The sequence below is a fragment of the Columba livia genome, chromosome 1, assembly GCF_036013475.1.
Source record: "Columba livia isolate bColLiv1 breed racing homer chromosome 1, bColLiv1.pat.W.v2, whole genome shotgun sequence".
In the NCBI taxonomy this organism is placed as follows: domain Eukaryota; kingdom Metazoa; phylum Chordata; class Aves; order Columbiformes; family Columbidae; genus Columba; species Columba livia.
In genome coordinates, this window is record NC_088602.1 from 109,737,740 (window position 1) to 109,753,795 (window position 16,056).

Consider the following 16,056-nt stretch of genomic DNA (forward strand, 5'->3'; position numbering starts at 1 on the left):
AAACTGCGCACAAAATGAGTCAGAATTTCCTAAGTCAGTACCTCACTTTAGGAAGGTGTCCATGAGCAAGGCTTAATCATTTGCAGCTGCTTGGGTAAGGTGGCTCTAGGAGGAGAGGGGTTGAGACTCACACCGTACTTGGTATTTTGCATGGCAGCTCTTTGGTAAGAAGGTTAGATCCTTACATGGACCCAATGCTCATCAGGGACTGCTGAAAAACCCTATACATCCAAAGTCAGTTGCAGGATCTTGCTGGATCCAAGTGTAGCTATTGGGCAGTGCAAACCACAGCTCAGATGTACACAGAATATTCAAGTGTCGTCTGTACAAATAAGAAGGGGAAAATATCACAGAGGAAGGCAAGGAAAAGGCAAAAACCAGAGTGTAGGCAGGGAAAGGTAGAAACTCTTCGTACGTCTAGTGTGGGTGGGATCTTGAGCAGTATTAGTTGAAAAAGCAAATTAAAGGGAAAACACAAAGTGCTAGTGATGTAGGTTTGAACCTTGGGGGTCCTGGAAAGGGTGGTCTCCAAATGAAACTGGCTGAATGGCCAGGTTCTCTTGCAGAAGACTGGATGAACCACCGAGCTATAGGAGGACATGCAAACAGAAAGCTTCTCACAGGAAACCTTGTCCAATGTAATTAAATCATGTGCAGTGAAAGACATATGCTCTCTGTAGCTGAGCAATCATCTTCTCTATTATTCAAGGCCAAGAAGTTCTGCTATCTATAGGCCACTGGCAAGCTTCTATGTAATTAGCTCCAACCATCACCCAATTTGGAATCTGCTCTTTTAATTAACTCTGTGTGGCATTTCGTCCATATCTGATTATGTCCAAAAGAGATTCTCTTAGACTGTGCTAGCTCTGCCAAGCATTTTTCGACTTGTTACAAAAATATTGCTCTGTTGTAGGAAGAATATTACACTTAAATGATTGTGCTCGGTTCTTCTCTCTCTCTAAATGAGAAATGCAAACTAGAGGGAAAAACAGATACAATCTGAGGAATGTGTAATAGTAAACATAATATTTTTCCTGATTTAAACAAAGACGTGCCTCTTTTCATCTGAATTTTAAACTCTCAGGACCACTCGTACTTTAGAATTATTCCTGGGAGTAATAATTTTCAAAAACTCTTGCCAAATTTCTCTTAGTTGACTGCACGTTGAAGAGCACCTTGTTGAGCCCAAGACACTCACACTGAAACGTATTTATGCAGGTGTAAAAGTCTGGTATCTCCACCTGGTTTTGTTCAATATGTTGTTCTCTTCAGCTGTGTGCATATGGAAATGTACAGAAGGGACTAGATCTGTTCTAGTTTGGCATTTCTGTTATTGTATAAATAAGAAGATGAAAAAGAAATCTTGAAGGTGACGAGCTGTAGATGGCTCAAGTTTGTGTTGGGCCTCAAAGAGGAGAAAAAATCCAGTGCTGGAAATAGACAGAAGACACTGATGGGGAAGGTCAGACCTAGGCTCAAGTCTTGCTCCTTCTGAGGCCATGCAGACTGGGTGGTATCTGTGACCAGTGGGAGGATCATTGCTGAATAATCACACTGACATCCTTGTTAAAACCTACAGCCTTGGAAAAAAGCAGAAGTCAAAAAGAAAAATCAGTATTTTATTGCTGAAATCAAACAGTGCCCTATTCCACCAAAGCTTTGGCTTGCTCACTTGTTTGCCTTGTTTATCTTTAGCACCATCTGGCAGAGCAGAATGACACTGCTGTCTGCAGAAATGCCACCTTGGGGACAGCACCTAGGAACAACCTTTTAAGCATGCCTTTTAAGCCTCTTTTTATCTATATTACATATTCATTTCCAAGCCTTTCTTAATCTTATTGATTAAAATGTTAGTGTATCTAGTTATTATTGGCAACACAAATCACTCCATATCGAACTCACATCAATACAACTATTATGTTACCAACAGATATACAATTATTATTACAATTTAACCCTGTACTGTAATTAACCAAGAACAATTGCAGCCAATGACACAAACATTGTAACTCAACATTTCTTTGTTTTTCTTTCTAATCACAAATAAGGTCATTATTCATCTTCTGAGTAACAGAACTGGGTTTATATATCTATAACATATGAAGCTCCTTCTCCTTATTTAAAGTAAACTTATCAGAATTGTATTTCTGCATGGAATTGTTCAAATTCAGCTGTTCAAACTAAACTGTTGAAAGTAAATTTCTGAAGCTAGGAAACAACAACTTTGGGATTCTACTGATGAGCTCTGTCAATGCACAAGCCTTTTTAACCTATAGAAATATCAAGTTCTATTGATAAAAATTTTCATGTTCAGTTAGTTCCCCTTCTTATATGTGAAGTTTAACAATAAATATACCCTAAAATATATATGACTTTCTAGGAAAGAAAGGAAGGGGAAAGAGAGAGAGGAGGGAGAGGGGAAGGAGGGAGGGAGCAAGGGAGGGAGGAAGGAAGGAAGGAAGGAAGGGGGGAAGGAAGGAAGGAAGAAGGAAGGAAGGAAGGAAGGAAGGAAATACAAAGGGGAAACCGGACAGTTTATTCTGAGTCCAGATCACCTTCTTCATGAGAGGATTTGTCTCAAAGAGCTTATGGGGCACATGGTGAGAAATGGACCAGGAGTCATCTATTTTCCCTGATCATTACCTACTTTTTAGCCACAGATAATAAATGTCAGGTTAGGTTCAGCCTACTAAATACCAGTTGTGGTCCATGTAAGAAGAAATTTTTTTACAGAGAATATAAGTGTCTTTGTGTACATATTAGAGGAAGTACCGCATTTGCACATTTTTGTGTATGTAATTTGAAGGTAGCCTATAGAATATAAACTAACTTATTCTGCAAAAGTATCGTGTTTAGGCTATGTATGGTTTAACTGGTATGAGTGAAGAGACATAGGGACAACAAAAAACACAGATGAGATGAAGTATACCTTTCCCTACAAAAGTTCCCTATACACATCTCTTGGCAAAATTGCAAATACTTAATTCTTTGTATTTTTTTTAATAAACGTTAATCCTCAAATAAACTTTTATCTTTTTTTTTTCCCAATATAATTTTGAATTTGCCATTATCATTGGTTATGATATAACCAATTAAATGAATAATCTTCCTTTATATGTCATTAAACAGCAAGCTATTCCAAACATTAAAAGTATGAGCTCATTTTCACAAAGTGGCTTGTTAATCCCCTTCATTTGCATATTCTAAAGCATGCACTCCCCATGCTTCTATTTGCACAAATGTAAGTGCTACACAGATTTTTTTTTATTTTTTTTACAAATCTGTCCGAGTTCCATAAGTAACCTGACAATTTGCTCTTTTTTTAATGCCCAAAGCATCTATCTTACTCCCTCTTCCTCAGTACCCTCCCAAAACCTTTAGCAAGGGTGACACCTTTTCCAGCCCGCCTTGGTGCACTCAAGGTTGCGGGTAAGTCACCTTTGCCAGCAGATGGCTGTGGGCTCTGCCAGGGACCCACACTGCTTGGCAAGGTTTGGGGAGTCAGAGAAGAAGCCAGCAAAGAATGAAGTTCTGCTGAGTAGGGAGGCGATGGAGCCCGGCCAAGGGGAAGGTGGTCTAGGTGCCCACTGCCCCCGCTGCTTCTGTGTTTTACCCAAAGCCTTTTCATGTATAGACTTGTGCGGTGCCTGTGAAGAGGACACCTGAACACGGGACTTTTTCATCCATGCTGAACACCTTGACCACAAAGCCAGGCTCCCGCACATTCATTCCCTATGAATTTTCTCTGCCCTCTCACTCATTCTTCTTCCACCCTGTCTCTCATCTAGAAAGTGTAAGCAATGCCTTCATTCCCTCTCTGCCCTGGATGCTTGTCTCTCATTTCCTACCCAATGCTTTGACCAAAGGGTATTATGCAAGCAATAGCTTCCTTTGCCAAGTTCTCCCTAAATTATTTGGCTCTTCAAAGGAACTACTGGATAAAATGAACAATGAATTTAAATATGCTACCTTGAATCCAAGGAACATACACTATAGATATGTATAGGAATATGTATGAGCACACATCTAACATACAACACAATGCAAGAATAACCCTCAAAGTGGGCAAAACAAGAGTGGCAAGAGTACAGTAAAGATCAGGGTGATTTCAGCATCACAGGATTGTGTAGTAGGACATATACAGAGCTGGGAAAGTTCATCACAACTGTTTTGATTTGTCCCAGTTCTTGCCTAGTGCTTGCTGCTCCCCCTTCTCCTTTACTACTCCTCTACTTCATGGCAAAAATGAGCTTCATTGGAAAGGAAAAACACCCCAAACACGTAGAACTTTCATCTTACCTTGTACCAAGGTAACTATGGCTTAGCAACATTAACATATATCCAACACTACATGGCTTACTAAAGAGAAAATTCAATTTTTCCTGTGTCTGTGTAATCGGATACTAGATCATGCATAACTGAGTATACTCTAAATCACACTTTAGCTGTAATACGTCAACCAATTATCATTCACCTTACTTGATATATTGTTAAAAGCTAGGTCCTGTCTCTACTTCTGTGTTATCTTTTTGTAGATTCCCAGCTATACTTTACCAAAATGCCCTGAAATTGTCCTTCTGTAACTTCACAACTTAAAAAAAAAAGGCAAAAACCCACCATAATCATTGTGCCTATAATTTAAATATATTAATATATCTTAGGATGTTAGTATTTCACACTGGCATTTTAACAGAAACTGAAAGGAGTAAGGTGGTGAAATGTAAACCAGAAACGCATCCCTTTTTTTTTTTTTTTGGCTCATAACAGCACAGCAGCCACACATAAAACACATCTGTGTGGAGGAGGAATGGAGCACAAGGAAAAGCCCGTCATGCAGCATCCACGAGGCGAGATTCCCCAAGCTGTCAGTTCTGGACCACTCTGCTACTGCTTTGCTACACTGGGAGGATGCTGTGGCTGGGGAGAAGAAGGGGCCGCAGGCAGGGAAGGGATGTGGCGATGTGCGGGTACCAGAAACTCGGCAGAACAAGCTGGAAGCTTGGAAGAGCTTGTGCCCAACGTGATGTGCTCACATTGCTTATCCAGATGTGGAGTTTGCCTTGTCAGCCAGCTCCTGGCCAATAGGAAGGGCCTCAAAAGGGCCTCTGTGGGGGAGGGTAGGAAGCTCTGGCAAAGAGGAGCAGGGAGAAAAGCAAATGGGCAGCATGTCCCTGCAGCCCCCACACGGAAAACCGCTAATTACCTTGTAAGCAGGCAGGAGAGCAGCCTGTTTTATTGACAGTTAGGTATGTTTTCTCTTAAAATGTTTTTCTCCTAAATGATGTTTTGATCTAAGGAAGCTCTTCAGTCACCAATTACAACTTTTCTTGCAGCTGAAGAGAAAAAAATTACCAAGTGGGAGTCTAAATCATATTCACCAAGATAAAGGCATTTTACCCCAGGGAACAGTAGCCTTAAGCCAACTCACAAGGCAGCAGAATAAAGTAATGCTGTTCTCAGAAAAAACGTAGTAGCTGAGGGGCAAAGACCAGCAGGGTATGCCAGAGATGAGAAAGCATCGGAAGTGATCACCTGGTGATTATAACAATTAGGTTTGGGGATATGAAGCAACTCTACACTTGGTTTGTTTCCTTTGTAATTGTGGTTGCATTCTGGTGACAGAAGATGGACAAACGACAGCGTCTGCCATCGTCCTACTGCATAGAGTCCCTGGGAGCCACGGCTGCGGCTGTCTGTCTGTGGATGAGATACAAAGTGGGCAGAACTTCTGATTGCCCACAACCGCCCAAGCTGCTTCCTGAGGGGAAGTTGCACGCCAATTTTACTCCTCCTGGCTAAAGGACCATTGGTTAGAGGCTTAAAATGGAAACCTGGGCAGCTGTGATGGCAGCTCTGTCAAGGATTAGCCTGCCTGGGCTGAGCGGTCTTAAAGTATTGCCTAAGCCTTCAAGACCAACCAGCCAGAGTAATTGGGAGAAATGTGCGAAGGCTGTGTGGTATGTTGGTCATTGAAGGGCTTCTCTTCAGCACATTACTCTCTGTTACTTCTCATTGGATCCTCCTATTTCTATCCCCAGCTTATACATGGAGCAATACGTTAAAAATGTCCTTCCCCTTCCCTCCTCCTTTTTCAACCAGGCTGTGAAAGAGCCTGTAGTGTCAAATTTCCAAGCCTCCAAAGGCTGCCAAATTCCTCAGAGGAATGCTAGGACATGCCATGTGGTATTTGGAAAGATTAAGTTGCCTCTATGCACCACAAATGGCACAAGAGCCACTATGAACATAACTGATGTAATGTGTTTATTAATAATTTTTTGAAACAATATTCACAAACCAGAGTGCTAACCAAACTACTTCAAAATGTGTTAAAATGAGTCCAAGTGCAAGTGTTGTGAGCAGATACAGTCTATGACTTCACTTAGAACCTAAGCACCTCTTAGGTCTACCAACAGCAGACTAGTTTAAGCAAAACAGTAATTTATCTTGATTTTTACAGCCTTGGCACTCCATCTTAATTGCTGATGTCCAGTGTGTCTGCACTCCTTACTGGAAAAGATTAATAGGCCTCATCAGACACAAAGCATCATTTTTTACTTTCGGGACTTGATTATTTTGTTTAATTGTAAATTGTGTATAAAATTTACTCTTAAAATTATAAAGAAATATCACACGTAGTTTGGATCATAACAATTACAGTCAGAGAAAGGGAAGCACATAACAAGCATCCACGAGACTGTCATTCTGCAGGTATCAAGAACTCCCTCTCAGTGACATTAAACTGCAGGAAATAGATGTTTTTGAAGCTTTAAAGGTCTGTGCTTCTAAACATCACTGCATTCAAGGGATGCAGGTTTGCTCTGGAGTGCACCAAAGGTGCTCACCAGCCTGCAGATGTGTTGATCTTGAGCATCCCATTAATAAATCCCTCTATGAATAAACTACAGACAAGTATTCTTGAGCTAGCAGGAGAATAAGCAAACTGATCTAGCTCTTTCCAACCCCAAATTTATAGAAGACCAAAATGACGGATTCTTCCTACATACTGATAATTAACTTAAGTTTCCCTTGCAGTTTTCTCCCTGGGATCATGACATGCCATTTGTATGCAAGATAAGGGCTCCCACTAAAATGAATAGGGTTATTTTCAGAGTTTTTATTTTAAAATTAAAAAAAGCCCAAAACATTAAGATTTTGTTTAAAAACACCAGCCATTAAGAATTTGTTAAAAAAAAATAGTTGGTAGTAATGTGACCATGTCCAGTGAGATTTTGATTAAGTGGTTTCTGCTCTATGTACTTCACTTACTGCAGTGAAAGTAGAGAGGATTAAAGCAATCTAGGAAGACAATCGATATTTCATTTCTTTGGAGCTAAGTAACAGTGAAGATAAACACTTCTGATGAAGATGTTTGTAGGACCGGCGCTCTTCAGTGTTACAAGCACATCCTGATGAATCCTTCCAAAATCCCACGGGAATGGTTAAATTTATTCTCACCATTTTATAGGTAACAGCATTGAAACACAGGCATAAAGGCTGACATTTCAATTGTGGGTGTCTTAAATCCATCTTTTGACATCTAAACAAAGATGTGGACAGACGTTCACTGAAGCCAGCTAAGTTTTCACTGAGTGTTTAACTGGGTCCACAATAATTTCACAGTGGTCATATAACAAATGGGACATGCAAAATTCATGAGGCTTTTAAGAAAATGGGCAGAGACCTTGTGGAAATGCCGGGGTTAGAATTCAGAGGTTTATGGCTTTTGTTTCCTATTTTACATTTCTGGCATAGTCAACAGAATCAAATCACACAGAGCTTAGTCGCTTTTATTCTAAATACAGGAACACGCAACCAGCCCCAATCTGGTTTTAGAAGCGGATGATGTGCGTAATGTTAATTGCTAATTATATTTGGTCAGAAATAATTTTTTATTTCTTCATTATTCAACCAGTTCTAATTGATCTACATCAAGGGAAGGTCTACAGAGTACTAAAAACTAGCAAATTGTTCTTCAGAAGACATCTGCAAAAGAGTGCTGTGTTATTTAAACCCTTGAATCCTGACTGCAAGGTTCTGCTGCATCATTTGGTAAATCTGACCCCATTTCTACCAAACAGTGGAATTTAATTACAAAAGCTTGTGAGTATATCATACGTAATGGTATACTCACAGATGTTAAGTCTATCAGCAGCTTTCCCTGAAAATTACCAACACATAGCAATGTACCCATGGGAAAACAGCAGGCTCACCAGTTTACTGATGTGTATATTTTTCCTAAGACAACAAAGGCTTTTCTAAGATGTTAAACAATAAAACAAATTTATTCAGGCCTGTGAAATAATACTAGGTTACAGTCTCACATATTGCATATCTCAATAGTATTACCAAAGAGTTGTTGAGCACTTAACTGCATAAACTTCAGTAAAAATGCTGAAAAAAAGTAATTAAAATGCACTCTAATAATGAACTTCATTGTTTGCTTTAATAGTTAAATGCACATAAGCTGGTAATTTATCTAGAAAATCTTTTCTGAGATAGACAGATTCGAAAAAACACTGCTAGAGTATAAAGGCAAAAATGTTAAAAGAGCTGAAGTGCTCATTTTTATGCATTGTAATATGCTTACTGGAGCTCACTGAAAGACTCTTGCAATAGTTTAATTCCAATCTTAAAGGATACTTTAGAATCTGTATTTTAGAATAGTACCACCAGCTCATAGTAAAAGATCTTTTCTGCTATAAGCACAAGATGTAAACCAAGTCATTTTTTATCCACTCTTCACTGCAATTTTAGCATCTCAAGAAACCCTCATGAAGTGTGTTGCAAATAAAAATGTACCCTTCAATCCTAGAAAAGAAACAGTTCAGCAATGATATTATGAACTCCATAAAGTCACAATAGCACAGAGGAGGAGAACAGAAAAATGACATAATTGAAGAACTAGCAAGAGTTCTATTATAAAACAATCAAACAAACAGAAGTGTTTTCCCCAAATCATGAATCATTAAACTGGAGAATTTAGTGTTAGAGGTAATTTTGAAGGCAAAAAAACTTGATTATGAACTGTTGTGAACCTGGAAGATAATATCTGAGAAATGTTGCCTCATTCTTAACATTTAGCTTTTTTTCTGTTGCAGATTATTGAGCAAATGAGGCCAGAGGGACCATTGGTTTGACACAACAGGGTGGCACATTCTTACTGTTCAGTAAAAGGTTCACCACTGTTCAGTGGAATAACTCCAGACCACAGGCTACCTATTTTGAGCCGTTCATTCCTGCTCTATTTTCTTGCTAAGAGTTTTGGAAAACTTCCCCGTTACAAATTGCATTTGCAGAGGTATTTTTTTCCAGACAATGGAGGTAAACAAACACACAAATAACAAATCATTCCAAGTTAGTCAGAGGTAGGAGGTCAAATTGTTACGTTGACATATCCAAGCTATCCAAACTGACCACAGAAAGAGAATCTGCGGTGCAGACATTTGGACATTTACTAGGGTTTTGGCGAGTTTCAAGGATACATAGGCTGAATGCTGGGGTGAATGACACCCTGGGGAACTGGATGGGCAGGATATGAACTCTCAGTCGGGTTACCCATTTGAGATCAATGGTTATGGCATCACTCAGTTGAGGTAGAAACAGTTATGACTGTGGATGTCACCAGGAGCAGCAACTATGTGTGCTATTACGGATGAAGCGACAGAAGTGGATGCTGTATAATAACAATAATCCAAACAGCAAGAGATTAAAGCATTGCTTGTGTTATGGTCCAGCTGTATGTCCCTCTCCCTGTTTGGGAGCTGTGGCATGATACCTCCCAAAGGTAAAAGTGCTGTGGTGGACCAGCCACAAACAGCTAGAGAGGGGAGTTTAGTTGCGTGTGACAGTTTGATGCCTAGAGCAATACAGCAGTGGCTATAACAGCTAAGATCTTTTTTTCATAAACATTTGCTTCTGTGTAATCTTCTCCACATTGGACTGGAGATACCAACAGGGTGTGCAAAGGAAAGTTTCCAAAGTAACAAAGGGATGTTCCAGATAGCTATTGTGGGTATAAAATAGGCATTGTGCAGACGGACAGTGAAAAAAGCATGGGATGCCCACGTCATTTATGAAATTATCTGAAGTCTGACTCAGTGTTTCAGTGCTCCAGAAGCTGGGAAGAAAATATTTCAAGCAGATTCACTGCTGACCTATTGCCAGGAATGGCAATATTTTGGACAGAAAGAGATTATTGTATATGTGTAAAGGGTAACTCAGAGATTGGTTTTTTCCTGTCTCTGAAAATGTATCACAGTGCAAGGGGCAATGGGACCGGCTCTGGTGACTGACTGAAAAGACCTTGTGAAAATTTTAGGTCCAACAACAGTAATTTCCCTTAGAAGTATATGATGGTAATTATTTTCACACAGTGAAATGCATAACACAAAGAAGCACCTGACAAGGTAAATTACCGTACTTGAAGTATAAATTAGGCACTAGACCAGTAGACATATAATTAGACAATCAAAAAATATCACAAGTGGATTTTTATGCTTGTTGTTTCTGTCCACCCGCAGTGGCTTAAATATCTCCTGCATTTCAAAGGGTGGGGGGATGACACTTGTTAATCTATTTCTCCTATTAGAAATCTCCATGGGTACCTGTATTTGATGTTATGAAAAACTTTTCACCATGTTTTTAATAGGTCTATGGATATTTACAATCTAGTTTAAAGGTATCTTAATGTATTTTTTAGTTCCTTCTTGTAGAATTTTAATAAGAAACCACAGAACTACTCAATTTCCTGCAAGCGCATAAAAAACTATTTTAGACAACAAAATGCAGAAGGTAAGTTGCCAGTTCCCAAGCCTTTACCCAAAGCTAGTCCAAAACATTTTTTTCTCCTGAGGCCTAAACGTCTTGCTTATTCTTTTCTCATTCCTTTCCTGGGCAAATATCATGTTGCAGCCTCTCTTGGAAGGAGACATTCTAGGAACATGGGACAGTAGCTCCTCAAGCAGATCTGAGATCAGCATCTGTTGGTACATTTCTGCCACTACTGATCGTACCATGGTCAGGCAATGACCATCCAGCCACCTTCATATCAAGTACTAGTATCATAAGACACAACACATCCGTTTTTCACCCTTCTCTGTCTTTGCTATCCCTTATTTCTATGTAATTTTATCCTTATCTGATTCCAAATTATTATTGAATGTAAGAGTCTTGTCATTCCTGCAGAAGTGCTATGTTGGCAGGGAACTCTAGGAGACACTTGGCAAATATAGTTAGTAATCTGACTGCTGTCCACAGAAATATAAGGTTGTAAGACTCATTTTTATTTATTGTTGACAACATTAAAATGTTTTATGCTTGTTATGCATTGCAGAAGAATTTCTGTTACAAGTTGTTTTGACATGAACAGCAAAAATGCATCAATCTATACAGACTCATGGCAAAAATCCTTATCGTTCACTTTCAGTTCTTGAGACAAATTAATAACAGGTACAGACCTCATCCATTAAGCCCTCAACCTGCAAATACTGATGTAACACATAAAAAAAAATCAATGGAAGATTAGGTGACTACTTCCATGTTCACAAGGACTCTCAGGACGGGGTTGCAAAGGTGAAGAAAGGAAACCAAATGTAATACTTCAACTCTTTTTTGCTCACTAAAACTTCCCAAGGCCAGTTCTTCTTGCCTGGCTCATGCCAAATTCCATCTTTTTTCAAAACTAACAGGCTCAGTAACAGCAGATTTTCCCTTGCTGGTCGTACATTCAAATCATTTTAGATAAATGCTGCAGTACTGAGGCTGCACTGGATAGCACCATTTTGCTGCCTTAACTTATCCTTCCACACACACTATCACATAACCCACCTTTTGAACTCTTTTAGTTCAGAATACAAGCTAAAATACTTTCAATGCATCTGTGGTTTCTCAGTTAAACCATATTGTTGAAAGCAGTGTCAAGAGCTATTTATGTTGTTGAAACCTGTAGAGGCATCAGACCCATATTTTTTCAGCATAAGTATAAGCACTAAAAAAAAAAAAAAGGCCCTGTCCTAAAAGAGTTTATAGTCACTATAAGGTATTATGGGCAAGAATTGATTACACTGAACTCTGAGGGCAGTGCTGGGTAGTGGTGGTCCTACCATACAAACACCCTAATCCAGTGGTAGGCTTTAATTACATACATATCTTCTAACAGACACTTTATGAAAAATTTACACAGTTGTTTTGATGTAACTAAGGTACACAAAAAGTCCTGGTATATGCAATTTAATTTCTCAGAGCATCCTCATACTCAAATAAAACACGCTGTTTGAAAGGAGACTTGCTTCATTGCTTTATAATTCTTCCAGTTGGTAATATTTTCCTTGACTTACATAATGGAAAAGTACAAACACTTCTGAGCCATACTTCCAACCCTACCACACTATGTTTCCCATTCTCAGTAATTATTACCTCTGAGATATCCTATCTTCATTTTTCAAGCTTAGTATTTTAGAGACTTAAATTTTCTTTCCAAAGTTGTAGTGCTTTTGTTCATCAGTAATGAATGATACACACAGAAGAGCAAGAAAGCATATGTAAAGCATTATGTATAAGACAGAGTCAAAACTTTTTGATGTTTACTTTTTTGAGATACTCAAATTGAAATACTCAATTTTCTTCTTTATGTCATAGTGCTTTCATTTACTGCTAGTAAGTGACATACTGCAAATGCAGAGATGCTTTTAAAGGCATCAGGTATAAGACTGAGTCAAAACATAATGCTGAGGGTCAGTAAGCTCATTCATGGAAATGGTACTCAAATTCAGGAGCAAAAATCTTGGATAGTGATTTTCATCATGAGTTTCTAGTCAGTCAAGAAAGAATTGGACAAGCTGAGTGGATAAAGACTCAATAAATTGTTTCCAGTCACTTCAATTTCTAGTAGATGTAAAACTTCCTCTCACTTTGAACAAGGCTGGATAGACCATTAAAAGTGGTGGCAATGGAAATGCACATTTAACACTGCTACTAGGCTGCTAGCAAAGCAGCTTTATTTTAAATTCCCTAAACCAGCAGAAAGGTGACTATAGCTTCAAAGACATTCATTAAGGAAGCACTGAGTCACAAGTTTGATAAGAACCACAGAAAAAACATCAGAGAATTGGAAATAAAATAAATGGTAAACTTATGCATAAATACACTGAAGAACATGATTTTCCTCTGTGGATGTATCTAGTGAATATGATCTTAGTTCTTTATATTATTACTTTGAGATTTTTTTTTTCAATGACTGCCTAAATTAATAGAAGCTTTCAGTGACTGAACCTACAAAAAATATTGAGCTTCAGCTGTCAAGCATTAGAACTTAGTGCACTGAATGCAAATCATTCTCACTAAAGGAGTGAGGCAAAAAACCCCACCATAATTATTGACAGATTTAATATATTGAAATATCATTAACATTCAGGAATCCATCTTACAGTAATTAACATGCAAGAAGACTTATAGTGGAAGTCATTTAGAAAAGCACCTATACAAGGGTGTGAAGAAGGAGGCTGGCTGGAGGAGAGAAGCAAACCTTTTAAGGGGAAAGACTATTGTTGACTCAGAGGTCCAAATATATCATCAAAGAGCCTTGATTAAGGAGACATAAGATATCGACACATTTTTATAAGGTGTATTTTGTCTGAGTGCTTTGTACATAAGCTTTCTGACACAACACCAGCACTTTGGGGCTAGTTTTCGGTAGGGTGTTTTTTATACAAACCACTTCTGTCAAGCTCTCGGTGTTGTGTTTAACCTTGAACTGATGGTGAGGAAGCTGTATATCCAGCCTGGTGCCTCCAGCAGCTTGGTCTCAAGGCCTTCTAAAGAAAGGGAAGTCTGGTTGGAAGATCTGTCTGAAAACTGAGGTAAGCTTTGCTTCTGCAGCACGTAGCACATGTGCCTTCTCCTCGTTCCTTCCAAATATTGAGCATTTCTTTAAAACATTTTTTAAACCTGAATTTCAAATTCAATTTACTCAGAACTAAAAGTTTCATTTTATGGTTCTCTGACTCTCATCAGTAGAAATTAATACTTAGATAAATGAGAATTTTTTTTGCCTGCAGGACTATTTTCCTGAGATTAGAGTGATTAAAATTTCTTCTGCTAAAAATATCCCATGAGACAGCGACAGATTTAGTAGGCACATTTTCCCCAATGCCGTCTGACACAGTTGTGATATCTGAAAGAACAATGTTAAGCAAAATGGTTAGTATGCACAAAGGCCAGTGATGACAGTCCCACATATTCTGCCATAGCTTTTCTTGCTTGTTTTTCCAAGAAAGCATTTAAAAAGGTAAACCCCCAGTATGAAAAGAAAGGACAGCTTTGTGATCAAGACATTATATTCCATTTAAATTTCAGCCATGTTCCTGTCTTTTTCTTGCACCCTACTGCCCCGTTTAATCTGTTTGTTCCTCATTTTTCTCTGGGGAGAGTCAAATCTTGGTTTTGCCTGTTTGGACTGGGCCTTTCCAAAGCAGAAGTATGAATTGCAGGCTGATATGGACCTTTTCTTCTGAAAAATGCTACAGAATCTCAACTGCTGAAAAGTGAAGCTTTTCTCTTCAGTCATCCCCCAGCTTTTGGGGCTAGTGCTTTCTTCTTTTGTTAATCATGTTGTTAAATTCTGTTATTCAGGGAGTTAACTAGTAAACTATATATGGGCTTTAGGTTTAAGTGTTATGCTCTGTACCCATTGCACAAAGTGAGGTGAGAAAACACTTGAAAAAAATCTCACCAGACTTACTCAGGTTCAGAAGAAGCGGCAGATTTGGGCAGCAGGCTGAACATAGACAGGTGAGATGAAGCGCAGCAACAGAAAATGCTTTGAGCTGCTGAAGGAAGTTTTTAAGATTAGTGCTGGAAAAGGCAGGATGCTAGTGACATTCCGAAGGACCACCCAGTAGAGGAACAGCTTTCTACTTCACAAATTAGCCCAAGGCGTTCTTGAGAGGCAGGAATTTGCCTGTGAGACCACCATGGAGCTGCCAAGGGAGGACACTTCATCTACCCTCCCACAGGACAGCTGGATTCACAGATTCCTCAGAGCCCAGACAGTTTATGAGTTATCACGTACCAGCTGAGCAGATCCAATCCACGATGCTGAAAAGGCCTCCTGTGTGCCAAAGATGAATGTCAGCTATTTGTAGCTTACGTTCATTTCTGTTGTAGGCAACGCTCACCTAAAACCAAGTAATGGCATGTTTACACCAGCTGGATGTGTGTGTGATCCCAAGGCAGATCTGGGGACGATGGTCACTAAGCTTATCTCATCTGAGGATGACGGTCACTACGCTGGGGTCGCAGAGTAAGCATCACTGCACTGGTGCAAGGCTGTGCCCAGCCAGTTAAACCTGCCTTTCAGAAAGCTGACCTCATTCACGGTCTTCCGGACATTTCTGCAGCAATCAGCACTTCACACTAAGGTATTCACTACAGTCTGTTTTTCCTGGGCAAAGTACCAAAAAAAAGTTACACAGGAAAACTGGACCACCACCCCTAGTCTGCTTGTTCTCTTGGAGCATCACGAGGACGCATCAGATTTTTACTCTTTTGTCAATATCTGGATCTAAACTGTAAGTTAAAATGGTTAGAAAACATTGACTCAAGTACCAATCTAAGTGTGCAATACAGATTTCATATCAGCACTGTCACACACACAGCACACATCTCTCCTTTCTCCTACAGCAGCAGTGCCTCTGGAGGGATTGAGTTCACAGAAGATAATCAGCTGGATTACACAAGTGGGCAAAACTGAAGTGATGCTGCTCACTCAAATGCTTATAGTCATCTGGGCATGAACCTTGCCTAGTTTAATAAATATCAATTAGTACCCCATGCAGCAACATGCCTTTGAAAGTCTGTGTCCAAATACAGTGTATATTTTGCTATCTATCTATGTGGCCTTCATGTACCACAAAAGTTCATTCCTCCTGATGCTCACACCACATAACAAGTGCTATGCAGAGATCTCCAAGCTCACTGCAGCTGGGCAGTTCCCATGGTGTTGCATTGCTCTGTGCATGCGTATCAGCTTGGACATTGAGACAACACAGCTGAAAATTG

At 39.3% G+C, this 16,056-nt stretch overlaps 1 long non-coding RNA gene across 1 annotated transcript; it reads right to left on the reverse strand.

Annotated features, from left to right (window-relative positions):
- Nucleotides 1–11,261: 11,261 nt before the first annotated feature.
- On the reverse strand, nucleotides 11,262–14,838 carry LOC135580129 (uncharacterized). Its single transcript, XR_010474374.1, has 2 exons — nucleotides 14,738–14,838; nucleotides 11,262–14,170 (listed from the first exon to the last, which is right to left on the reverse strand). It is a non-coding gene; the product is annotated as an uncharacterized LOC135580129 (long non-coding RNA).
- Nucleotides 14,839–16,056: the final 1,218 nt, after the last annotated feature.